The sequence below is a fragment of the Aquarana catesbeiana genome, linkage group LG04 (assembly GCF_042186555.1).
Source record: "Aquarana catesbeiana isolate 2022-GZ linkage group LG04, ASM4218655v1, whole genome shotgun sequence".
NCBI classification, from domain to species: Eukaryota; Metazoa; Chordata; class Amphibia; order Anura; family Ranidae; genus Aquarana; species Aquarana catesbeiana.
The window spans coordinates 34,899,163-34,910,669 of record NC_133327.1 but is presented as its reverse complement, the minus strand read 5'-3'; positions in this window follow the sequence as shown (position 1 = coordinate 34,910,669).

Here is an 11,507-nt window from a genome sequence, read left to right as displayed (position 1 = left end):
GTTTCAGCAGGGCTCTCCTCTGCAAAGTTGCTCTAGATAGATCTGGTAAGATCTGGATGTGTACTCCATCGAATTCAATGTCGCCATGTTCCCACGCTTTGCGGAGGATGTTTTCCTTTTGCGAGTAGCGATGTAGGCGGCAGAGTACATCACGAGGTCTGTCTAGGTCTGCTGATTTTGGACCGAGCGTACGATGTACTCGATCGATTTCTAGAGAGGGCGGAGGTGTTTCCAGAAGTCTACGAAAAATAGCTGTAACTGTCTCTGCTAGATCTTCTGTGCCTGTTGCCTCTGGTATTCCCCTTAATCGCAGATTATTGCGGCGACTGCGATCCTCCATTTCCTCTAGATGTAGCTGCATCTCCTGGGATTCCATGGCATGTATCTCTTGTGCACGTTCTAATGCTTGCACACGATTCTCTAACGAGGAGACCGACGATTCTCCATTGGCCACACGATCTGTGAGTGTGTGTAGATCTGCTCTCACCTCTGTCAGGTCTCTGCTGTGTGCCTCCTCTATTCGTAGTATCAAGGCCTCAATGTCCGCACGTGTGGGGAGAGCCTGCAACAGGGAGCGTAGGTCTTCATCTAGGTGGCTCCAGTTCTGTGACGGTACCTCTGGTTCAGGTCGAAATACGGTCGGTGTCCCAGGGAGATCGCCGTGCGGAATGGAGGGCATTGTAGAGTCTGTCAGTGTAACTGTATCCATCCTCCTGCTGCTGACTCTTGGCACCGTAGCGATGGCGCCGGGGGAGGGGAGCTGTTCGTTCCTGAAGTAGTGTCGTATCCCGGTCTGGGAGTTCTGTGTTCCGTGTCCCCGGTTCGCAGATCTTGTCCTGTATCTGCGGGGGATGCTCATTCCTTGCTCAAAGCTGGGTTTAGTGGTTTTGTGGTCGGTTTGGGCTGAGTGAGGCCGGGAACCCCCCCAAGGAAAGTCCTCACTCGGCCATTGCTAATCCACTCTCCCTCCTTAGCACTTTTTTTTGGTGTAATTAAGAGTTCATGGGTGGGGGAGGCTGTCCAGTAAGAATGTGAGAACCGTGCAGCAGAGAGTGTATTGCAGGGCCAGCAGGTATCCAGTGCCTATGTTATTTTGTTAAGTAGATAAGGGAAAGTTCAAATGCAGGTTTTGCTGTATAAAAACGGAGCAGGTGAAAGATTGGGTGTCTCTGGAGCAGCAAGATGGCCGCCGTCCTCGGAAGGTAGGCCGAAGCCGCAGAGTTTCCTGAGGGAATGGCCGGCCGGCGGACAAGTAAACTCCACTGTTTTGTGTGTTAGGCCCTAGAGATCTTTGGATGTGAGCAGCGATAGGGCCTTGATGCACCCCTCCTTCTGTGGGTCTGGGCTTTCTAGGGAGATGTGTGGAGCGGTACTCACTGCGTTCCTGGATGAAGGCCGAAATCGAGTCTGCAGGCTGCCGCCGGGCGGAAGGCCGCCGATTGCCAGAGCCGACCGTAGGTGGCCCCTCTGGGCTGGGGGTCTGCTCCTCGTACTGTCCGGTAGTGGGATGTTAGTTAGGTGTTTATTGGGTGTCCGTGTCCACCGCAGATCCCTGACACAGGCCTCAGGGACTCCCGAGCAGGCTGTAGGCCTCAAGATGGCGCCGGGCCGCGGCCGTGTAAAGGCAGTCTCAGCCTAGAGGCAGATCTAGCCTGCAAATGTCCAAAATAACCCCAGGAAGCAGAGCCAGACGGGTTTGCAACCCGATGTGTGGTGTTTATAGCCCTAAAAAGGCGAGTAGAGGCGGCGGATGGGCTTGGATCCCTGTTAATTATAGGGAGCTCAGTACTCGCACGTCTTTCCTGCTGCTCGTCCGGGCACGCCCCCCCCTCTACAGTATTTTATGCTTTTTATAAAAATACATTTAGATGATTTCAGCCTGGTCATGTGATAAGCAGGGCCCTCTTCCCCTTGCATCCTCTCTTGGAGGTGATCCTCCACGATGAAAAAAGTTGTGCTGACACATTGTTACATTGTGAGTGTAGGGTGCTGTGGTGACATCTTCTGAAGAGGCTGATCCATAGTGCGTGCCCTGCACTTACAGTACAGTGGGGAAAATAATTATTTGATTCCTTGAAGATTTTGTAAGTTTGCCCACTTACAAAGAAATACAAGTCTATAATTGTTATCATAGGTTTTAAATGATAGAGACAGAATATCAACCAAAAATCCAGAAAAAACATAATACAAATGTTATAAATTGAGTTGCAGTTCAGTGAGTAATATAACTATACGATCTCTAAGCAAAACATGACTTAGTACTTGGTGGAAAAACCCTTGTTGGCAAGCACTTGGTGGAGAAACCCTTGTTGGCAAGCACAGAGGTAAGACATTTCTTGTAGTTAGTGACCAGGTTTGCACACATCTCAGGAGGGATTTTGGTCCACTATTTTTTTACAGAACTTCTCTAAATCCTTAAGGTTTCTTGGCTGTCGCTTGGTAACTCGAAGTTTCAGCTCCCTCCATAAATTTTCTATAGGATTAAGGTCTGGAGACTGGTTAGGCCACTCCATGGCCTTAATGTTCTTCTTCTTGAGCCACTCCTTTGTTGCCTTGGTGGTATGTTTTGGGTCATTATCATGCTGAAAGACCCATCTATGACCCATCATCAGTGTTCTGGCTAAGGGAAGAAGGTTCTCATCCAAGATTTTACGGCCCCATCTGTTGGCCCCTCTATGCGGCAAAATCGGTCTGTACCTTAAGCAGAGAAACGGCCTCAAAGCATAATGTTTCCACCTTCATGCTTGACTGTAGGGATGGTGTTCTTAGGGTCATAGTCAGCATTTTTCTTCCTCCAAACATGGTGAGTCCCCCTCCTCAAGAAGGCACATATACAGTTATGCCAATGAACATCTAAATGATTCAGAGAAGGATTGGGAGAAAGTGCTGTGGTCAGGTTTATGGCGGGAGCTGAAACTTCGAGTTGCCAAGTGACAGCCAAGAAACCTTAAGGATTTAGAGAAGATCTGTAAAGAAGAGTGGACCATAATCCCACCTGAGATGTGTGCAAACCTGGTCACTAACTACAAGGAATGTCTTACCTCTGTGCTTGCCAGCAAGGGGTTCTCCATCAAGTACTAAGTCATGTTTTGCTTGGGGATAAAATACTTATTTTACTCACTGAACTGTAACCTAATTTATAGCATTTCTTTTATGTGTTTTTTTCTGTATTTGGTTAATGTTCTTAAAATGTGGACTGTATGTCCTCATTCTTTCAGGTTGAATGACTCTGGATAACTGAGGACATCTATCAGCAGAATAGAAATACTGCAAAGGAACTCTCCGGGGAGGAGTTATTGCAACTTGTGCTTCGTTTTATTTTTAGTTTTGAAACACTTGAGGCATCTTTATAAAAATTCCTGACTTCATAGGGAAAAAATCCAAATCCCAAAATTGAACTTTAAGGCCCCTCTCACACGAGGCGGATCCCCTTCCACGGAGTCCGCCGGCTCAGCAGGAGATCTCTCCGTTGATCTCCGCTGAGCCGGTGGATGACAGGTCCCTCCCTGCTCACTGAGCGGGGAGGGGCTTGTCAAGCGCTGCTGTTGCCTATGGAGAGATTGGCCGAAAACGGGCAGCATGTCCGTTTTCATCAAATCTCACCCGATGCGATCCGCCAGCGACGGATCCGAACGTAGAGGCATCCATCTGCTTTTAGCAGATCGGACCGTGTTGGATGTCAGCGGACATGTCTCCGCTGAAATCCGTCGCCGTCAAAACTGACAGACGGACCTGAACGGTCCGACCGTGTGAAAGGGGCCTTAGGTCCATTGCAGCAGCCACTAGATTGTAATGCAATTAAAAAATAAAGTCTGCACTTGAAACATGTCACAACTAGTCTATGGTGTATTATATGATGACAGAGTTAATAAATCACCCAAATTGCTGGTCATATAGGACATCCAATATTCGGATTCTCTATTCCAAATCTAATTTCCTGCTTGTGTTATTGACTCACCCATTCACAGAGTTTGAATTCAAATTACAGATATCTTAGGGAAAATTATTTTAAAGAGCCTTCAATTCCAGGGTTGCTTCCCTTTTTTATTACAATTATGACTGCACCAATGGTTATTGGTTAAAGTGGTAGTAAATAGCAGCTGCTTTAAAAAAAAAAAAACCTGTAAGGCAATTGTATAATGTGCTAGTATGCATCGCATACTAGCACATTATGAAATACTTACCTTGGAACAAAGCCTTCCAGCAGTGTGTTGTCACCGCTGAGAGGGCTGACATCTTCCTCCGGTCTTTCTTCCCGGTTCACGCACTGCAGCTATGTGATTGGCCACCATGACGTCACTCCTGCATATGCTGGACCTTCAGAGCGCATGCGCTGGTTACGTAACTGGCTGCATCCAGGGAAAATATCTCCTAAATGGTGCACGTTTAGGAGATATTCATTTTACCTACAGGTAAGCCTTATTATAGGCTTACCTGTGGGTAAAAAAAAATCATCAAGGGGATTTTACTACTGCTTTAATGGTCACCAATGAAGACAGATTCTCCCACTTAGCAGTCAGTTTCAAAGAAGTGCTGGCAAGTCTTGCATCAATATCAGCAGAACAGATTCTTATAACGATCTGCAATAATCTTTGCTTAAACACATAAACAGTGGATGTGCCAGTTAACACCAGAATTGTACAGGAACATGATGTGTGATTCAGTGTGATAGGATTCTCTGCCCGTTTATTTTAACGAGTTGAAATTGCACTGGATCACACCAAAAGTAGTTCATTGACAACTGTTAAAAGCATACTGCAACAGGATCAAATGGTTCTGCATTTGGGGTGTCATTAGAAATCTATTAACACCCACAGCAGATTACACACCCAGTGCGTACAGGACATGGTGCGAGAAATGCGTATAAAACATGGGTTTCCTGCACTGCTCTCTGGTGTGATCGGGCACTTAAGGGGATTTATTTCTCCCAAACCAAAACTGAAAATTTGTTTCTTACAAACTGCTGCAGCCAGTCAGTCAAAAATGCAACACACAAATTAAATATGAGGAAATATGTTGTAATCATTTTTTAAGCCAACAACCATAATAATATTATAGAATTAAAGTTATTGAGAAGTCTAAGTTTACAAAAAATACTCACCTAGATGATGCATCATCGATCCAATGCAACAGCTGTACCCCACTGGCTCTACACTGAGAACTGTGTGATCAAAGACTGCTGATCACTCAGTCTTCAGTGAGCAGAGTCACCAGTTCTCTGCTCTGTCTCTCCAGCAGTCACTGGATCTCTGGGCCATAGAGGGGGCAAGAGTGAATGGTTCAGGCTATCAGCAGCCCAGTGAGAGGCTGAGCCAGACATCTGGACGGATCCTGATGTAATGGAAATTTGTAAGTTCTGTATATAATTGTATTGTATTTTGTATGTATTGCACATTGCCAACAGCACTAATGTTTTCAGTAAATGTTTACATTCTTTCGAGTCCTGATTAGAATAAGCCTGCCTATGTAACGCCCCTTGTTACGATAAACCTACAATTGTAATATTAATGTGATACCTACGTAATCATGTGCATAAAAACCTTCAATTGCGTCATAATAAAGCAGAACAGTTATTTGGAAAGATGCTGAGTGTATCTTTTGTGTCTGTTCCCTACTGCAGTAGTTATTATTAATTTGGAACCACTAATCAATATGAGGATAGGAGTTGCCTTTCATCAATTTAACCAAGTCAGCATGGCGAGCTTTGCCTTAGGAGGGGATTCCAGGTGACCCTGAGTATCCGAAACGAGGAGCTTGAGACGATCCGGGAATTTCTGATAATCAGCCGGCTGAGGTAAGCCTTTTGCTTACATTTGAGTTATCAGACTTCCTTGATCGGTAAGGCATTTTCGGGACAAAGGGTACCTATTTTACTCCCCTTAATCGAACTGTATTGATTGGTGGTTATATGTTATGTTGTCCCTGTCTATTGTCCATCGGAGTGTTATAGATAAGAAAGGGAAGAATAGTGCTGTTCACAGGTATATGTAGTACATCTGCTAGATAAAGTAGTTTAGAGGCAAGAGGGTATAGGCACAAGTAGAGAAGAGAGAAGACTGGCCAGTCATTATGGGCATTGAATTAAGTAAGGGAATGAAGGGTAAGAGACCCTCAAAAATGCCCAGCGCAAGAGGAGCGCTATATATGAACCAAAGGTGCGGTTCCGCCTATATTGAGCCCCTAGATTAATGGTTAGAGTGGACAGGGATCCACATTGGGTAACTGGGTTACCAAAGTCCACAGGGACTAAGAATCATGCAGAGTAAATAGCTAAAGAAACAGCTATCTATGTGAGCAGGATGGATCAAGGGTGACATTAACACTAGACAGAAAGGGACATTTTCATGTTAAGTTGTGGGATGAATTTGGGGTCAGGCACTACAACTATTAAAAGTCAGAAACAGAGAAATGAGAATTAAAACAGAATACTTTATATGTTGTCAGAGAGAGAAGATGGGATGAGCACTCTGGCTGCCCATCTGATCATAGAAGCTAGATATAAAAGATATCTGAACAAAATAAGGAATGCAGAATTTAGGCAGGGAAATATTAATGAGAGTTAAAAGAAAGTGAGAGAATGATATGCATGTGTTGTGTACAAATGGGAAAAATGTAAGTGATTTTAGAGAGATATTGGTGTATGTGTGTGCGAATGCTGGGACCTTTAGTTCTATTGCTTGTGTGTGTCATGTACGCAGATGTGACCCCCTCCTTTGTGCTCTCCTGAAAGAATGTCCCTGAGAGGTTAGTGATAAGCTGGAAGGACACCATGCCAATTCCAGTTTTTTAGACAAAACATGTGCCGGGTTAACAAATCTAATGGTAAACAATGTGATCACAATTATTTTGAATCTGTTTTCTAAACATGGTAAAATGAAGGTTGCATTTAACTGTGTATTGCACAAATTGAATATCCTTTGATAGTGGAAACAGTGCATTTAAAAAAGGGAAATTAAGTAAAATTAAGTAATAATGAGTATTAATTTCTAATATGAGTTTAACAATTTTATTAATTATATAGATATATTGAAACTGGTTTAGACAACCTTTGGTTGGAAATGAAATCCAGGTTATTGGGGAAATTTGTAAAAATGGGATTAGTTTAGATTAAGATAACAATTTTGTAATTTTACATTTATACAATAAGCCCTTATTGAGGGAAAAAAAAGATTAAGATAAGGTTGTTATTTTGAATAAAGCTGCCATAATATTTAACAAAGTCAAGATGGATGGAATACATAAGAAGTTTTTCTACAAAAATGAAATTTCAAGGTTCTTGATAATAACTTGATGTGCGGTCCATGATGTGAGAGTAATAATAAATAAAATTTAAATATAACAGACCCATCACATCAAGTCCACACACCCTGTTAGGATAGATGCCACCTGCAGCCAGTTGTCTTATACTTTTTGATGCTTTCTGGTCCATCATACAGATTGTTGATCCTTTTGTTTTATTTATTTTTATTTTTGAAATCCAAAGCTGAATGTGTGGATTGTGAAATGATGTGCCCCTTTTCCTTGTAAGTACAGTGGTATAAGCAGAAGAATATTTTGGATTTATGGGCATCTCTGCATGACCGCAGGGTATTGTTATCATTTATTATAATATTGCCAGCAAAAAGTTGTCTTTTGAAACATGAAACTGGAGTTCTTACACAAATAGCATGATAGAAAACCAGCCATTGTAATATATTTATGCAAGCTGGACCCAGTAATAAATGGTTCACCCCGATATATCAGAGCTGTAGCTTTTATGCAAAGGTGCTATTAGACAAAGTTAGATATTGTTTTGGTCAAACATTTAATTTTTAATGGTCCGACATTCTGTGCAGCAAATATACAGCTAACTAAATGTTTGTCTAATGAAAGGTTTAAAATATGAGTTTGTTTATGTACAAATCTAACAATGAAAAATGCATACATTTGAATCCAGACACCTTATTGCCTCTATTGGAGGAGGCTGGAGACAAAGGAAGACACATGTGTTAAATTGATGGTGTAGGAATCAGCTGCTGTGAGCCCAGTGCAGGACGCACTCCCTGAAGACCCAGATATTACATTTTTTGTAGATTTGAGTATGCAGTTTATCACCCAGAAGGATACTCTGTATTCAAAGTCATTGGATCCTTTTTCCCCAGCTCAAGAAGCAGAGCTCCATGTTTTAGCAAAGCCTGTGAGCTATAAAAAGAGTGTATATTTATATAGATAGTCGAGATATAGAGAGCTTTTGGTTCCATTTAAAGGGCCAGAAGTTTGTTTTTACTTCGGCAGGTAAACCAACCAAGCATGCCAAGTTAATTTGATCGGCTGTTTTCAGCCTTCCAGGTTCTTGCTGAGGTAGCCATATTAACTTTCACACATGGAAGCAGACCAGGTGACTAAGGATGCTGCATTTACAGCCCTGGACACTTGATGGGTCTGTGCAACTCACAGATTCCACCCTAGTTCTGGCCCAGTATAGCTGGGATTAATAATTCAACTTTAAGGACCCCAGAACGAGAAGAACAAGTGGTCCACAGGGGGCAACTTCTTATGAAACAGGACTTTGGAAAAGGTGATTATTTATGTCTGTCAGCCACTTTTTTCCCTCCAGCTTGACACATGGACCGTGTCATCAGCCACAAGCAGTTATGGCTGCCTTAGTAAATGAGCATGGGATAGAGACAGGGTTCTCCACAGTTGTTTTTATAACATACCACTTCTTGTTTTACCTGTTACCAAAGGTGTTACCAAAAGCTGAACATCCCTTCCAAAGATCACAAAAAAGATATATCCAGATGCCCAAGTCAGGATCTTACAAGTATGCATTTTGTCTGTATGGACATGTTTTTTGGATGTCCAGTGGCAAATGCTACTGCAAAGGCCACAGTAAAAAGTGTTATCAGAAGTAGTTTTAAGTACAGAGTGCCAGAAAGTACAGAGAGTAACAGAGGAAATCATTTTTATAGGAGAGTCCTTACTAGAAGTTTTGAGGTTTTATTTTTACACCCCCTACTGTCTACAATGTAGCGGACAAAGTAGAGTAAGAAACTAGAAAACTTTTGCCTGAATGTTTTCTTATATTTTATGAAGCCCCTAAGGGAGATGTTGGACTCTCTCCCTATGGGATTTGGTTTGGGAGTGTGTTACTCACTTGCTTATATTTTGTCTCAGCAGCTGAAGTCCTCCATTCGGATCTCACAGAGAATGTTGCTGATCTTTTAAGTTTTTTTGACAAACTCATTTATGTGTTTTCTCCCCAATTCCAGATCCTAAAAGTTTGGAAGGATCTAAAACTAAAGCCAGGTGACTTGTGGATTGTTAAGAGACATTTATATATAAGGAAATGTTTGGAGACTCAATACAGCATCTATTTCATGTACAGTTTTTGCAAAACTTGAAGGAAAAGTCACCTGGATCCACACCAGACACTGCAAAAATGACTAAATTAAAGAAATCTCTGTGTTTGATTTGTTTCCCTCTTGTGATCACAGTCTAGGGTACTTTTTGATTCAATTACTTTAATTGTAAGGGATATATATATTTGAAAAGTAGTTCAGCCATGTTGAAGTCATATTTGTCTTTTGTACGTCTTCCATTTTATGTAGAATTGTCTGTGTTTACATATGCTGATAAGTCAGCATGTCCACAATTCAGCTAGAAGGCCATTCTGGCCACAGGAGTGTACAGCCAGTACTCTGTAAATATGTCTTATCAATCATTTGTTTTTCACAATGAAAAGTGATTTTGTAATGAAAAAGTTGCTCAGCTATTATTTTCTCCACAATGGAGTTTTTTTGCCTCTTTGACCAGGACTACCTCTACCTAAGCGTGTGGAGGTTCCAGGTTAAAGGTGATAGCAGGTATGGTTAGTGATCAAAATATTGATCACAAGAGGGGAGACTGTAATGGAAATTTGTAAGTTCTGTATATAATTGTATTGTATTTTGTATGTATTGCACATTGCCCTCACTGTGCAACAGCACTAATGTTTTCAGTAAATGTTTACATTCTTTCGAGTCCTGATTAGAATAAGCCTGCCTATGTAACGCCCCTTGTTACGATAAACCTACAATTGTAATATTAATGTGATACCTACGTAATCATGTGCATAAAAACCTTCAATTGCGTCATAATAAAGCAGAACAGTTATTTGGAAAGATGCTGAGTGTATCTTTTGTGTCTGTTCCCTACTGCAGTAGTTATTATTAATTTGGAACCACTAATCAATATGAGGATAGGAGTTGCCTATCATCAATTTAACCAAGTCACTGACATTATTATTGGGATCCCTGCAGATGCTGGATGGGCTCTGTGACATCAGCTGACGGCAGACTTTAGCCTGCTATTGGCCGAGCCTGGGACGCAGGAGTGCAGAACTAAGTGCACTCCTGTGCAGTGCTGGGACAAGGTCATCTGGTGCCCAGGGCGAAGATGGCAAACTGTGCCCCCCCCATCCCCGGTTGTAAAGAAGGAGCAACTTATAGTGGGACCCAGTGACACTAAGGCTCAGTTCACACCTAGGCGTTCCGGATTGCAGGCGGAATTGCTGTAGTTCTGCCCGCAATTCCCAAATTGACGCACAGACACACATGCGATCCCATTACTTTCAATGGCACCCCAATCGCGGTGCGATTTTGTGGCAATTGTCCCTCAACAAATTGTGTCAAAATTGTGGGACGCCTGTTGCCCAAAGAAGCTCTGGAATGCCTAGGTCATGAATGTAGCTTTATATACTGATCAGTGCTAATAAAATGCACCGACGCTGTGCTAATGACAACGGCTGAGAAGGGGTTAATATCTAGGGGCATCCAAGGGGTTAATTGTGTGCCCAACAATGTGTGTACTGATTTTTACCATAGACTAGTTTGTTTATTTTCCCTGCTTTGCAAGCGAACATTTCCTTTGTATAGAGCCCTGTGTTGATTGTCAACACAGGGCTCTGGGCTGTGATTGGACACAGCCAGTCAATAGGTCCCGGCCATGAATCATTGGTTGGGACCTGCTGACATACTCCCACTGTTTCAAATCACAGGGGAGTAGGCGGGCAGGGCCATGCACCCGAAACCCTAAGCCTAGGTTCACACTGTAGCAATGTGAGAACCAGTGCGATTCCAGCGCCGGTTCCCACATCGCACCTCTCCCGCAGGCAGTTCACGCTGCCCTCTGCGAACCGCTACGGGTGTCAATAGAATGTTAATGACACCCCCAGATCGGTTTGCAGATTGCAGTGCGAACTGTGGATTTGGACAGGATTCGGATCGCATGGGTGAGAACACGCGAACATGCGATCTGATTCTAGTGCGGGAAAAAAAAAAGTCCCTGCATCTTTTTGGTGCAAATCCAATGCGAGTTCAGCCACACAACTGTATGGCTGAACTCGCATTGCACAGACATCGCATGTGATCAGCAGTGTGAGTGTGAATCATATGTGATCTCTGTGTTCGCTACAGTGTGACCCTAGGCTGAAACAGGCAGTGATGGGTATGTCGCGGTGCTTGTAGCTGCCACCCAATCGCAGTATA